Source organism: Rhea pennata, chromosome 3 (genome assembly GCF_028389875.1).
Source record: "Rhea pennata isolate bPtePen1 chromosome 3, bPtePen1.pri, whole genome shotgun sequence".
Lineage (NCBI taxonomy): Eukaryota > Metazoa > Chordata > Aves > Rheiformes > Rheidae > Rhea > Rhea pennata.
The window spans coordinates 106,519,239-106,536,156 of record NC_084665.1 but is presented as its reverse complement, the minus strand read 5'-3'; positions in this window follow the sequence as shown (position 1 = coordinate 106,536,156).

Here is a 16,918-nt window from a genome sequence, read left to right as displayed (position 1 = left end):
ACTGAAATTTACAAATATGAAAGAGAACAACTTTTTACCTGTGAAATGGCAAAGAACTTGAACTGGTCGTTTATATGTCATGGGAAAGCATAACATTGAAGTTTTTTTTCCTTTCCTTTCCTTTCTATTTTTTTTCATTAAGTCTAAAGTTTTTTTCCTAAGTTTGGTCTGATTTTCAAAGCATTTGATTTGTGTCAAATGTCACTAGTTGGTGGGAAGCAAACAATTTGAGACTTATGACAGATCCTTTTGCAGGTTTAATTTCAGATATTATTTTTGAGCACTTCTGGACACAATATTATCTTTAAACTTGCTACTGATTTTTGAAGAATGATATTATTTTCTCACTTGGTATTAGTATAACAATCATTTTTAATTAATTTTTAGTTTTTATAAAGAAAATAGCGTAAAATAGGTAGCAGGAATATTTAATTACACAACTTACATACAACTTATTCTCTGTTCTTTCAGTGTAATTTCTTCCTTAATCTTCTGAAATATTAGCCTTGTTCTATGAACTGATGCAATTGCCTTGTAATATAATGGATTATGTTCTTGCACACCGATTTGTTCAGACATATTTGTCTGTCTGTCAGGGTCTTAACATACTTTGTCTGTATTTTAAGAGAACAGTATAAGTATGCAGAAGGTCTAATCTAAAGTCAGTGAAGTCAATTGAGAGAATCCAACTGACTTCAGAGGGTTTTGGATCAAGTCATAACTCATTACAGACATCCAGTGTTTCATTGCCAATGCAAATCTTAATCAGACAAATTAAGATATTTATGCTTTAGCTTCAGTTGTGAGGCATAAGAGACAACTTAATGACATGATGTTTAGGTTTTCAATGAGAAAAGTGTATCTAGCAACTTGAATTTTAATAACTCTGTCAGGTTAAATTAAACCGGCAATAAACTTCAAAGAAGAAGTCTATCTGCTGGATTGTTAAGGTGTGATATAACTCAATTTTAATTTCATACAGATAGTGGTATGGCATTTCTCAGAGCTTTACACAGATAAACAAGTTCCATTATCCTCTTTTTTACTGAAGCAATGGTTTAGAAGATCAAAATATAGAATTTAATTACTTCAAATATTAGAAAAGTTCATTTTGATAAAAGGGTCATTTTATTGAGCTCCTAGCTGTATATGGGAAAGAAATAGCTGTGACTTTAGTGGCACCAGAATTTCACACATTGCAATTAGATAATCTCAAATACTCTTCCTTATAAAAATTTTTCTAAATAGAAGCAGATACAGGGAATATAGAGAAAGTTCAAAATCTCACTTTCAGGAAACAGTATTGTTCACACTTTTGTGTTTGAAAATCAGTTACATATAAAGCAACCGCAACATGTTTAAGTCTGCTGAGTATGCATAAAAATAGTTAAATGTCCATAAATATCTGCTAACATCAAGGTCATTCTTTGTTCTAGGTTTATTTACTATCTTAATTATATGGAAAGCATGATAGGCACATTAGTGGGATGCCAATAAATATTAATAAAATCTGCACAAGCTTACAAGAACTAAGGAAGACAGAAAATATAAGATAAAAGAAATGTAATTTATATATAAAAATATAATAAAACATAATATAAAAATTATAATTATAAACAGTAAGAATAATGAAACTTAGACAGAAGTGTGGCTAGTCCCTGCTGCTCCTCTGAAATATGTATCTAGTAAGAGAAAAATGCTTAGATGATTGTCATACTCTAAAAAATGTGCATTGAAAACAGACAATGTAGTATCTGCAATGCTGTGTCGTGCAGTATCTTATATGTCACAAATCTAAGTAAAAATTCAAATTTTTCTGCATATGCACAGGACTCATTTCATAAAACACTGGTGTTATAGTCCTATTTTGTAGGATGTTCTTACTGTGCAATTCTATAGATAAAAATTTCCTCAACCTGAACTAGACTGATACCTAATCTAGTCTAGAGTAGTTGTTTATCCTGGCTGTCTGGGGAAAAATCTCCCATCCTTTTTGAAGAGATGTCTAGTACTGGTAATATGAAAGAGAAAATATCCTCTTTTCCACTTTTCTCAGTTTCCCGACAGAGAGAGTGATGAGCAAAACTGTTATTGTTGATGAAATGGTGGAACAAAGATGATTTATTCCATAATAGCATAGAATGAAAATAAAATTATGTTGTACGCCATTTCTATACACACAGCTCTCAGAAATGTTACCTAAAAGCATTAGAGTGCAGCTAAAACATGTTGCTGACTTTCTGCCCTCCTTTTTCTAGTGGCAGGCTAATGGAAGGAATTGAGAGAGCAGAAATGACGACTGGTTTGGAAGAATTAGTTTATAGTAATAGTTAAGTACTTGCAGGTTATGTGAGAAGCTAGCAACTTCATAGTTCAAGGGCATAAGTATGCAATAAAATTAACCACCCCTTTGTGACTGATTGCAAGAATCACCATAAAATTAATAAAAAAGATTTTCTCGTCTAGTTTTCTGCTCATCCTGATTTGCGTACAAGAATATCATGGGAGATAGTGTCAAAAACCTGGCTAAATTTGAGGTAAATGGTATCCATTGGTATTTCCCCTTACCCACACAACTAGTCATTTTATCATAGAAGGCAATTGGGTTGAACAGGCATGATTTACCCTTGGTAAATCAATGTTGACTGTTCCTGATCACCTTCCTCTCCTTCATGTGCCTGTAAATGTGATCCACGAAGACTCACTTCATGACTTTGCCAGAGATCCTAGGATCTTAAGCTGCACTAGCAGAGATACAGAGGACATAAAATTCATTAAGATTAGAGAAAGAGAAGTTTTATAAAGCTAGTAATTTCTAAATCATACATTTGACACAAGAACAAGGAATACACGGATACTTGTTATACACGAGTAATACACAGCTACAGATATACTAGTAGGAAAAAATTGTCTACTGTACTTGTAGTTAAGCCTAGCATTATTTATTTGTTCTCTATATAAAATTAATTAATCATGAATCAATCTCTAATTTTGCAACCATGTTCCAAGAAGATATATGAAATCACCTCCTGAAATGAAATGTTACCTGGTAAGAGAGTTTATAAATGCTAGCAAGAGTTATTTAAACTTTTTGAGATCTCATCAAGCAATATCACATCACATCACACACTAAGGCATAAATTTGCTTGTTGTCAAATCCAGCCAAGTTACCAACTGTAATGTAATATGATGTGATAGAACCCAGCAAGTTCTAAAAATTCACTGGGACACTCCAATATTATTACATCCCATCACACTTTTGTAACTTTTATTTTACTTATGATATTCAAGGCTGATTTGCAAATTAAATATTAAATATCTGATCTGAACAAGTCCTGCTAGTATCTCTTTTCTTAGGCTGAGTCAAAATGACTAGAAAATACAGTAGTACTGTTTTTCTTTTCATGCAATTACTTCAATAAATTCAAAAGGATAAATTAAAGGTTTATCTCATGTTTATTCTTAACAATAGCAATCATATGAAAAGAAAAGCTAATATACTGAATACATTTGATAGTGTAGAGTGTCCAGCACTTCTTCCTTAAGAAAGAAACAAATCTACATTCTGAGGAAAAATAAATTATCAATTTATTCTTCTCCACATGCTAAAATTGAAAAGTAGTCCCCTACCCCCAACTCTCTTCTAATCTGTCTCTTACAATCACTCAAAGAGAAAAAGTGCAAGAAATTCCATATTCTCTGCTATTTTTCCACCAGAGCTTATCTGGTACTGGCAGAGCCTACACCTCCTATTGTTAAGCTATTTGCAATTCCACAGGTCTAATAAGGTCTAAGAAGAATATTTATACTCCTGCTAAAAAAAGAAAGGTGGGAGGCACATCTCATCTCAGTAGTTCTGTATTTACAGGAAGCAGCTTATTAAACTTGAGTATGCCAGGAAAGGATGTACTTGGGCTACTAGGTTCCAAGCTCTTTCAGCTTAGTCTTACCATCCCTCAAGTATCAGAAGTGTGGAGGGGGAGGGAGTATAAACCACACATACTACATTCTGAATACTGTACCTGTACACTGAAGTCTGTCTTGTAGTCAATAATACTTTGCAATTTGAATAGAACATGCAAGCACATTTTTCAGAACAGGCTTTTACACATTACAGTATCACCTTGAAATCTGAACTCCTTTGTGCCACTGTTAGAAGTCTGGTTCCCTCGATGATGCTCTTCGCACTCCAACACCCACATGAAAGGTGTTTCTGCAGAAGCTTTCTCCTTGAAATATCTTGATTTTGTGTTCAGGGAGAGCAATGTGATTATAGATCTCTCTTGTGGTTCTCTGTACTCTTCTGTTCTTCACAGTGGATAAAACAGGCCAAGAACAGAAATATTATGTTCTCTCATGTATTTTCAGAACCATTTCTAAAAGTGCACATTTCATAGAGATGGTGGCATATTTTGACTCTTTTTTAAAAAAGACAAAATTCACTCTGTTCTCAAGAAGAAGATTTTACTTTTAAACTTCTCTCCAAATAAAAATCAAAGAAACTTGAAACCTTTAAGGACATAATAGAGAACATCTGTTAAGTTTTCTTATAGTATATATTCAAAAGGAAACATAAAAACAAAAACAAAGCACACAAGCGAGAAATGTATATATATATATATACAAAGAAAAAAAAACACAGATAAACAGAAGAACAAATGTTAACCTTGCCAAAGCCCCAAGACAGAACAAATTAAGAACTTTTTCTAAAAGCTCTGCAGCTTGTAGCAGCTCAAGAGAAGCTACAAGATGTTTTGCCTTTTTCCTAAGAGCCGGATAGACTGACCCCTACCTACAACTGAGCTCCGAGGACTTTTCCTTTTTTGCAATGTTTTTTCAAAAAAACTTTAGCTCCCACTGTCCATAAAGATGGTCTGGATCACTCAGATAAATAGGATATGGTAGAAGTATATTAGGCATCCTGTACATACATGTCATTATAAAAACACTTAGGTGGAGAAATAGCGATCTTTTGCTGATCTTCAAAAGATCAGGAAACGTACTCATTAAAAGGTTAAGAAAGCAGAAAGTAATGAAAATCTGTTCAGGTTTGTTGTAAATATGCTATTTATAAACCTTTCTTTTGCATAGGTCCTATTGGTACAGCTCCCAGAGCTCAAAATTTCTTTTCAAATAATTCTAATAGAAAAATGTGGGTTTTTTTAAACATCTGTCCTGAAAATAAAATTTTACTTGGATTTTGAAGCAATATTACGTAGGATTTGATTATGAATTTAGTGCGTAAATTTAAGCAAAATCAGAGTAATTAATTTGAGAAAAATGAGTAGAGCATTACCTTATTTTCAATAGTATCATTTTAAAGTTTAATTTTAATAGAATTTAAAAATATTACTTAGCTTGCTATCTTCTCTCACTCAGACTTTGGGAACCCTAGGCTAAGCATATCCTAGCATTTGTGGCATGTATGCACTAGATCTAATCTAAACCTCCGTCTTAACAAAGGCATTATCCATTAATTGTCAAAGGGAATATTAACTTAATTAATGATCCCACCTTTGATAAATGCTCTTTGAAACAAGTTCACTACTTGCTAAGTTTGACTCAGTAACTCATTTTATGGAAAAACTATATTAGTAAGATCTGTAGCAGATTACTAGATTTGTTTACTGGGAACTTGTTTCTAATCCGCTTTCCTTCCTTCTTTCCTTAATATGCTATTCTGATTATTCCTACTTGCTTGACTTATAAGTTATGCAAGATAAGCTGTGGACTTGATGCTAGAAACTAATCGTTTCACAGTAAAGTGCATATAAACTACACTGTACATAATTTAGGCAATAATTCAGCAAGACTGAGTTCTGAGAAATAGATATCTTTTTTTATATTACTGCCTGTAGTAAAAAAGGAAATAAAGTAGCAATAGTAGTCTTCTGGAATTAAATATATCAGTAAGTGTCTATGAAGCACATTCCAAATTCTAGTTTACTCAACTCTTCCATCAGTTGCTGCACTGACATTCGCAAATGACTTGGTTTCACCCAGGTAACAGAAGCAAATTTCTGGCTCTCAAAATTTATTCTATGTTTAAGACCCTCAGCTTTTACCTCAAGCCTTTTGAAACATTACAGTCAAGAATGATTGTTATATTTCATCAAAACCTGTGTGCACAACAATATTTGTAGACTCTCAGCAAAGCCTTACTCCACTCTTTGACACCTAATTCACAGAATTTGCAAACTAGACTAGACACCTAAGTTTATTTTACTATAAGGAGAGTATTAAGGCTGCTAGTAGTCAGTATACTAGTAGCCAGGATAAAGCAGCTCTCATGGATTATCAAGGAGAAAGTTGTTCCATCTTGACTTAGATATTTATGTGATATTGAGAAACAAATTTCTGAAAAATTCCCTATAATCTTTGTCCATAACTCTTCTCTAGACTGTAGGCAATTGTCCTTTCCTTTTCTTTTTTTGAGATGAAGAATATAGAAAACCTTACTTAGAGCCAGTTTCAAGCCTTTAGCTAGAGTAACTATATAAGTAAAGCAAACCTTAGCAGCTGAACAGCTGAATCAGAGAATTCCAAAATATTCACAGGGAACACGGAAGAATATAAAAACCATCAGCAGCTCTAGCAAAGCAAGTGATAATGTAAATGCACTGTAGAAACATCCTTTGAACATAGTGTTTTGATTCAATTGAAGAGGAAGGTACACACAGTAAAAGCTATTTTGTTATAGATTATAGGCATTATTTGTTTTATGAGATTTTTTGAGAGATGATTGTTGATGTAATATTGAAATAGGTATGTTATTAGCAACTTATGTTCCATTTATTCTCAACAGATAAGAAATCAGGATGGGAAACAAGTAATGAGTTGTGTTCTAATGAAAAATCACTCAAGAATAATGGAGAAGAAAGTAAGAAAGTAATATGGAAGTTTCTGCAATTATGAAGAACTTCAGAGAGTCAGTAAAGGAGGAAGAAGGTAAACAAATGCAGCCTTTTAAAAGATCTCTTTGTAATGAAAAAGAAGATGTTAGAAACAAAAATATACTAGGTAATTACAATTTGACTTAACAAAGTTGTATATCAAGTGGTGACCACTGTGGTCAACAGTCATAAATGATACTTGGAATATGCAGAGGTAGAAGACACCACCCTGTAGTAAGGTTATTAGATGTTTACTACTTTGAAATCCCCAGACTGCAAGGAGAGCCCCAGGAACTTTGCAGAGAAGTGACCAGGCTGCCCTGGAGGCACTGTAGATCATTGGCCCATGGCGAGGTTTGTTGGGGGAGTGTGGGTGTAAGGAGAATTAATAGGTTACAATACAGGGTACTGCACAAACCCTACAGATAACAAGAGAAGTAGTAATTCTCTAAGAGTACAGAAGTCCAGACTGATGTCTATGTGGTGCAAGGCTAAAGGTTGTGACCTGCCATTCCTTATGTGTTCTGAACACCAAGTGTTTGGGCAGCTGGAATAATTGATTGGTCAACATGCTCTTGTTTCTTTTTTACTCACCATATCAAGTAAAGAAGAAAAGGTAAACTACTGAAGTCGAGAAAATTCAGGTTATCTCCTTAGATTAGGAACTGCCACTAGCTGGAATCCATCATATATGACTTTAACCATCAAAAGAATGAATTACGTAACCTAAATTAGTTACCTAAGCTTTCTTCATAACCAATGGAATGAGATGGAGACTTCTGAAGTATTTAAAACATGTTAGAATAGGGTGAATCACTATCTGCATCTGCCTCCTTGTCTAATAAAGAGCTGAAGTCTCAACCAAAACTACTGACTTCTGACTTACTGGCAGCAAAGCTGCACACAAGAAGAATCTGGCTTTTGTTGTTTAACACAAAATTTATATTAAGAATATATGACAATTTCACCTATATTAAAGTTACCAGAGTATTGAATATTAATTACTATTGGAAATTTTAAAACTGGACAGTAAATATATGTATTTGATCATTTGGTAGTGATTAATGAAATAACGCTTTTTACAAGAATACCTCTCTCTTTATCTGGAAAAAAAGAACAAAAAGGCATAAATGTTTTCTTAGCCTATAAACTCCTTGGAGCTTTGACTAAATTCAGCCACTTTTAGTGTAATGCTTTTTAAAGTTATCACAATCACAAGCACTGAATAATAAACCTGTATTTTATTACAGAGCTTTTGCTGTAGGAATTTATTCTGAGGAATCGTCTCTTCCTTACAGAGCATTCTCTGAAGCACAGCACATTTTAGGGTAGCATCTAGCTTCTTGGCACTTATTTATAAAGCTAGCATATTGCAGTTCATTACTGGTGTTACTGCAAAGCAAATAAAGGATAAGAACCAATCTTCACTATGTGATAGTTACATGCTAATCTCTCTACTTTGGTGACTTGGTCATGCCTTCAGGGTAAAAATCCCATCAATCGCTATATAGCAGACAGTTTAAAAAGATCTGTGAAGACTCAGAAGTTGGTTCTTTATTTATTTCATTCTTTGCTGTGCATATTTTTGTGTTCCAGATGCACAAACACAGTGGGGGCTCTACAGGTGGTGGGGATACCCCAACACCGCGGGTGGTTGCTGCACAGACACAGCACGCCCCTCATCCTGGTGTGCCGTGGCACTGGGACTGGTGCCAGCACATGCACCATCCGCACTTGGCATGGTGGGGAAGCCGGGCTCAGAGGACAGAGAGGTCTGGTGGGAAGGGCCCCCACTATCCCCACGGTAAGTGACACCCCTGCACATAAGTATGACAAAAATAGATTCCGTGTCTGTTACACGCAGTAAAATTCATCGGGCCTGGCTCAGATTTTGTTTGGAGAGATGAATTGAAAAACTGGTGTGGGATAAAATAAAATCCTTTAGCACAATTAAATTATTTCATTTTTACAAATAAATAAAAGGAATATCATTCTTCTCATAACTCATTCTGGAGAATTTCAAACAGATTGAAAACGACATTCTGTGTCATTAACAATAGCTACAAAAAATTGGTAACACCTTCTAGAACTCCTTTCTTTCCACAGAAAACTCCAAGAAGCACAGAAAAAGGTACAAGTCTATTTCTTCTGCAAACTAATATTCAGAAGGTTGAAATGTTCTTTTTGAAAACATTGTCAGACTTATGCCTGATTTAGTAATTTCAGCTATGCAGATTATATCTAAATAAGCTGATCTGTGTAGAAAAGACAAATCTATGTGATTGGTATATGATGAACATGCACTACTTATCTTTTTCAATCTTTTGCATTGTTTAACTACTTTGTACTTTTCATTTTAGATTAAAACACATTTAATAGAAACAGATATTCCTTTGATTTTTCTACCCAAAACTCTGCCCTCGGTTTTATACACATCTGACTTCCACAATAGCATGTTTTTCCAGTCCGACAAATTTTATAGTCAACACATCTGGCAAAGAAGCTTTTCATACCCACCTTACTATTAAAAATATACAGGAGGCAATTCTAGCTAATTGTTACAAATGAGTAATCATAATCTAACTGTTGTTACAAAATGAATAATCATATTAATGATTTAAGTGCTAACATTCGTATCATTTTTGCTAAGTGAGAACATAATTATTAATGTTCTCCCCATTCTCTGACCTCAGATAATGCTCTTTCTTTTCTGAAATAATTCAGAGGAGGAATTAAAATTACCTTATAAATATATGAGGTAACAATGGTGTCTGTCCATTTTAAATTATGATTTCATTTTTCCTTTTTGATGCTTCCCTATAATCTGTCAATATCTGCCTGCTCAAGAGTTCTGTAACTTTTGGAGCACAATTGAGCACTGGAAGTGTTGGAAATAATTTTGAGAAAGCATTAAGAAATTCCTGACAAATTTCTGCTTCCCATGAATTCAAGATGAAATTATTCCCCTAAATCCCTAAAGAAGTTTTCAAAAGTTTTCAAGATCTACTTTTTAACTACTGACTGCTTTAAAAAATAATTCAGTTTTTAAAACCCTTAATGAGATGATTTTGGGGTGATTATTTTCATTTCCTTTTTTTCTCTACAGAATTCTTCCTTCTGGCTCCATACAAATACTCACTCATTCTGCAGGTACAGGAATTTTGTAGTCAGTGCTCATTTTCTGGCTCATTTCTTGCGTCCAGTTCTGGGCTCTCCAGTACAAGAGAGACATGGAGCTACTGGAGAGAGTCCAGCATAGGGCTACGAGGATGATCAGAGGGCTGGAGCACCTGCCCTATGAGGAACGGCTGTGAGAGCTGGGCCTCTTCAGCCTGGGGAAGAGAAGACTGAGGGGGGATCTTATCAATGTGTACAAGTACCTGAAGGGAGGGTGTCAAGGGGACGGGGACAAACTCTTTTCAGTTGTCCCATGTGACAGGACAAGAGGCAATGGGCAGAAACTGAACCTCAGGAAGTTCTGCCTGACCGTGAGGGGGAATTTCTTCCCTGTGAGAGTGACGGAGCCCTGGCACAGGTTGCCCAGGGAGGTTGTGGAGTCTCCTTCTCTGGGGATCTTCAAGGCCCGCCTGGATGCAACCCTGTCTGACATGCGCTAGGTGACCCTGCTTCAGCTGGGAGGTGGGACTAGATGGTCCAGAGGTCCCTTCCAACCTTACTGATTCTGTGATTCTATGAATAGACAAAGCAATCAAGATTTTCATTCATATGCCTCCTTTAATTCACATAAACTATTTTCCAGAGTGAACCACTAGTATCTTCAGTATAAATGCTGTTCATATTTATTCTGGGAATTTGATAACTGTGCTCACTGTAATATGAATTGTAAATGTCTGCAGTTTCCACATAAGATTTCCCACATTTCCAGGCAGGTGAGCCTGAACAATAACTATAACAAGTTGATTTTTGGGTTTTGTTTGTTTGTTTGTTTTTTAAGGCTATAAAGTCCTTGGAAATTCTTCTAAATAAATATGGTCTTTTTCATAGATCAACTAATTAGAATAATACACTTACCCTTTAGAATTAATATTTTTGTGAGAGAGAAGAGAAATACTTCATTTGGAATTTCTTGCCTTCTTTCTATTCTCAGTAACTGATTTCTCTCTGTGTCTTAAAAAAAACACTTAAGGTTGAACATTGTGAAACAAAACCTCTTATACAAATCAAACTCAACAGGTATACAAAGATGAGACTTACCAGAAGAACAGGGTGAAAGAGAAGCTAAACTATGGACAGTTCATCACCATTTTCTTGCCATGAATATCATTAATACTTTATATTTACTTGTGACTGGAAAATCATCTCTATGGCAACTAACTGTTGACACTCTGAAGCTTCAGAAGTTCTGTCTGTAGCTTTCAATATTAGCAAATTATGCATAACAAAAAATAATAAAATTCCAATTTATGTCCACTGTTAACTTCCAAATTATCCATTAGGTTCAGGTTCAGGAATAGAAGTACTGATTCAGATTCAGATTTCTGCATTTTTGTAATAAAATTATTCTTTATGGAACCATCATTTTCTATGATTGTATAAATCAGACAAGAGTAATACGCACCAATGCTTTAAATTTAAGTTTAATATAATGAATATACACCTTTTTTTGTAGATTGTGCTGTACAGCATGCAATGGAAAATGCTATCACATACAAGAACTCAGATACTCTAAAGAGCATCTGAGTTCTCTTTATGATCCTCTCAGAAATATGATCTGTTGCTCCCCAGCAGGGCTTAATGTTTGCAGAAGAATTCACAGCAGGTTACACTGGTAGAGCTTTGAACTCTGAGTTTCACATATTGCATGTTCCTGTGAAGTGGCATGAGGTTGACTATCAGTCTGAGAACTGTACATGCCAGTGTTATCTTCACACTCATTAAAGTCATGATGTGAGTTCCCATACGCATCAACCCAAAAATGTTACAGGTTTTAACTGTAATAGAACTGATAAGTCCATTTGAAGAAATGCCTAAGTGTTTGTATTTTGTGTCCACTGTTCACAGAAAGAGCGTAAGCCACTGAGTTACGGTAACAATTCTCTTTAATATGTTAAACTGAATGTCTCATTCCTAATAAATTGGGTGTGCTGATTTTTAAATTTTCTTTCTCAAAGTCCTACAGTTAAGTTCTATATAATTTTGAAATACTTTGCTGGAAATAATACTGATTTTTATAAGTTTCTCTTCATAGTTAATCACTCCTCAATGATTAACAATAGCTTTGTTAATAGAAGATAGAACAATAGCTTGAAAAATATAAGGAAATAAATAATGTCTTTTTGGCCAGTGTTGGCCTCCTGCTGTGTCATAAGATATATGCTCACACTACCTTTTTCCTACTATCTTAATTATTTCAACAGATATTGAATTCCTCTCTAGGTGGTATTACAGTTTGAATAAGAGCAGCCACTAACTTCTTATTAACATATTCTTAAATACTTAGTGCATTTTCCTTTTTTTCTTTAAAATATTATCTCTCAGGCATCATACAGAATATAAAACAGATGTAGAGTGTTAGAAAACACAGACCTTCAGGAGATATTTAGTCCATTGCATCCTATAGTGTCGTAATTACTGTTGTGAAGTAATTTGAGAATGCATCAATGGTACTGTTATAACTACTAGATAATGGTGGCAAGTATTTGCCAGAGCATTGTGTCTGTCTGTATAGGTGTCTGTCTGCATGTGTATCTTCTAATGCATCATCCTTTTTGTAGAACTAACTATTAATAAAAAAATCTATGGGCAACAATGTTTGCTAATAAACATTTGTTTTCAGGAAACTACAACCTGAAGGCTGTTGAAGAAGGGGAATTGTAATGGGGTTCCCAAAATAACAAGCAGAAAATGATAACCAAAGGCCTTGAAAAAACAAGACATTGGATGAATTCAGAGGCCCTAGGGCATCTCACCAATGGTTGGTTAGTGGTCAGTACAGAAATACAGCCTTAGGAGCTTGGCATAACTTGCTTCAGGGATAACAAAGAGAACAAAGAATACGTACGCACAGACCCCTGTATTTCTTCGTCAACCTTAGAACCCTGAAGAATGTAGGAAGGGTGAGAATAAACCAAAAAAAAAGAGAAAGCTACACGTGTGTTTTAACAGCATTGTTATTGGGAATGAGCTGTAATAATTGGATAATTCAGACTATCATATTGTAACAGAACTAATAATAATTACCTGATCAGATTTTTAAGACTTTAATTATACTAGTCATAAATCCTTGGCTTTGCGCATAAGGCTATGTGTATAAGGCTTTGCACTTTAGTTCACACAAATTGTGCAGAGTATTTTTTCTGGTACTTCACCCATGAGGACTGGCTGTTAAACCTACACGTGACACTATGTCGTTCCTAATATTTCTTTTGCTCCATTTATAACTGCCTGGGGGAAAAGAACCCACAAGTCTCTATGATTATCCACTAGCTCACTATCCCTAACATTTTCCCCTTTTGTTCTTATTTTTTGTGAATCTATTGTCTTTTTTGGTCTTTTCTGTGTTTCAGTGTTTCCAGGTTAATACAGAGAAAAGATTGCTCCCTTCCTCTTTGGAGCAGTAAAATTGCTCTCTTAATCTTGAACGTTGTTATGGTGTGCCCTAACACTGAACTTAACCTGATTTGTTTCAAAGGCGACCCATTACTTCTTTTCAGGCTCACAGTGGCCATGTAAACTAATCACATTTCCCATCAGTTTCTACTTTGTTAGAATATTTAAAGTAATTGTGGTCAGTCTTTTCTCAATAATCACATTTTCTAGAAACATGATAGCGACCACTGCTCTCCTCTGGACTCTTTTGAATTGGTTTACTTAAGATTGCACAAACTGTAACTCTTTTCCAAAAATATGACATTTTAGTGGAAGCATTATCATTGCTGAGGATTGTCTTTAGTTTCTAGACTGAACTCGTATTCATACATCCCACAGAGATATGTGTGTGCTTTGCAACAGCATAATGTTGTTGGCTCAAGTGTCTCGTAATGTGTAATGCCCACCATAATCCTTCTTTGCAGTCTGTATATCTAGTTCCTTATTCTTACATACCTGTAGTACCTTGTAGATTCATTTTTAAACTCAATCCATAACTTATTTGTTGTCCTTTCCAGCTGGGAATTATTTGAAGCTCCTTATAACATTATTTAACTATTTAACGAATAGTAAAGAATCCAAAAGTCATTCCATTGTTCCCTGCATACCTCCTTCATTAACTGTGAGTATGATATCCCAGCTTGTTTTTTGCTAATTTTACAGCAGTTTCACATACAAAATAGGCACGTAGTTTCATGAATAGTTTTGCCTATATAACTGCAGTATGAGACAGTATAAATAAAAAATAGAAAATGTAACTTATTTCTAAACTGACACAGAAAGGCAAATGATTATCTTCACTTATCTCAGCTACAATAGTAGCTTTATTATAAGTCATAATATCCAAGCTTTAGAATGATCTTAAAGTTCACAAAGTGACAAAACACAGGAGTTTTCCAGAAAGAACATGAAGCAGTACATTAGCAAATCTAATCAAGTCATCAGTATGCACTGGCTTAGTAAGAAGTCTTTTAAAATCATTAATCAGTGATCTATAATTCATCTCTTAATAGACATCTGCACCCACATTACATTGAAGGAATGCATAAGTATGTACATCTGCATACAGAATGATGGCAAATATTTTCTCACATCAGCTATTTAAATGTAATATCACAAGTTAGTAAAGAGTATTCAAAATATAATGTTAGGGATGTCTTCCTGTATCAGCACCTGTACAGATCAAAAAAAAAAAAAAAAAAAAAAAAAAAAAAATCCTTGCCTATTTTGGTGAGCCAGATGTTTTAACTGTATTACTTCATCCTCTATCAGTGCTGGTATTAATAGTCACTGTAATAGTAGTAGTAACAGCTATGTTAGTTATGATAAACAATTAATATATTATTACAAGTTAAAAATTCCTGAAAGATAGACCAAATGAAAGTGAGAATTCAAGTGAGGCAAGATAAAAAGAAGTCATCACTAAGGACTCCATAGCAGGAGTAAACAGGATATTTCTACAAGGGCACGTTAGTCATCATTCAAATGTATAAAATTTTAGATATTACTTTAATATATGATTTTAATGTAGACAAGGCACACTTTAGCAGCAGTCTACATTAGCTGCCTTAGACATGACACCACAGACTTCGAAGACCTGAAAGAGGATGAGTAGAGGTGAAGCAACTGGATGATTTTGAAAACCCTTTCTGAAGAAAAACAAAATTGTAAGTGAGCAGTTAGTTGTGGCTTATGTGATTGAAGGTTGCAGCATCCACTCTGAAAACAGAATTTTTCTATTACTGGCATAGCAATTTTTTCTTAGAAAAGGGGTTAAGAAAGAAAGTCAGCTCAATTTGAGGACCAAGATCATGGAACAGTATAAATTGCAAAATACATGAATCAGCTCCAAGAAAGTGACAAATCAAAGTGCAGAGACATATCTTTCCAAATAATTAGCACAATAGGTGCTAACACTAAGCACCCATATAATAAAAATGATAAAAATAAATAAATAAAAGAATTTTGAGATCTTTGTGTAGGAAAATAAAAATATACAGTTGGTATAATGAGCTTTATGATTAAAATACTGAATCATCTGTTATAACTTCTCTCATAGTAATAAATTGAGAAAAAGATGGACACAAGGATATACCAAAATCTTTATCTCGTGCTGCAGAAATGTAGAATGATTAGAATAAAGGAACTTAAATACCCATAGACTATATTTCTGAACTGGTAAAAAAGAAAATGGGGCAAAGGTGGCATATGATTGGGTAATCTGAAATGGGAAATATTTACTGAGCACTTTATATATTCAGAAAAAAAATTATTTGGACTTAGTAACTTAATATGAGATATGTGAGACTTGGCACCGCACTGATAAGACTGTCTGAACATCTCCTCTAAATCTGGATTTCAAGGCATTCAACATGTCGTTACATTTCAGAGAAAGAAGAAAAGTTATTCCAGATCTGAAGAAAGAAGCTTGAAATGAGCTTACCTCATCTAATCTACTTTTTGTCATTGAAGAGATTTTCTTCTCTAGTATGTTTTGCTATCTATTTTTTGATGTTTCTGACTTAAATTGTATCTCAGTAATGGAAAAGCTTTCTTTTGCCCAATATTTGCATTTGGCACATTGTATACAGACTTTGTGATCCCCTTGAAGTAGAAGGTTAATTTAAAATATTAGGTAATTCTGTATAGTCTTACACTCATTGAAATTAACCATATTTTTAATGGTACCACCCCCATACTGGACTGACTGTCCTTGGTGTTTCAGGAAATTTGTTCAGTCACCATCCGCAGTACTTTGCTGCAGGATTCTTCAGCAGATGCTTCTTCTCCTAAAGCCATATACATCCTAACATGGCTCATGCTGCTGAGTGGAGGTGCACTTCGTCAGCCTTGTGGTGCTCATGAGAAACCTAGGAGCTCCAGGACGCTGTGATACAGGTTTGCACACTGGGATTGTCATTAAATGGAATGGAATTAAATGCCTACTGCATTGATTTTACTCTGAGGCAGTATGATCCTGAAAAGAAATGCCAGCCCACCTTATTATGGGAATCAGGATAATATGTCCTAAATTTACTTTAATATTTTAGCCTCTATACAATTGACTGCAACTTAGTGGGAGGAAAATATCTGTACCTTGCACTGATATTTGTTTTTTTTTTAATTTGCTTTATGCCAGCTGTAATATTGACTGTAACAGTCAGAGGTCAAGTAAAATATCTAGGAAACATTATTTAGATGATATGAGTATTTTGGAAAATTATATATTCTTATAATAACATAATTCCTTCTCATCTATCTTATTCTACACATTTCTATTGTAGCTGAGTAGTTTTAGGTCAATAACCCCATAGAGATTAAAAAACGTCTGCTCCACATGTTCTTCGCAGTCTTGCCAGTTGACTTTACTGTCAACTGAAAGAATTTGCTACCTACTGAAGACTCTTGTTATCAGG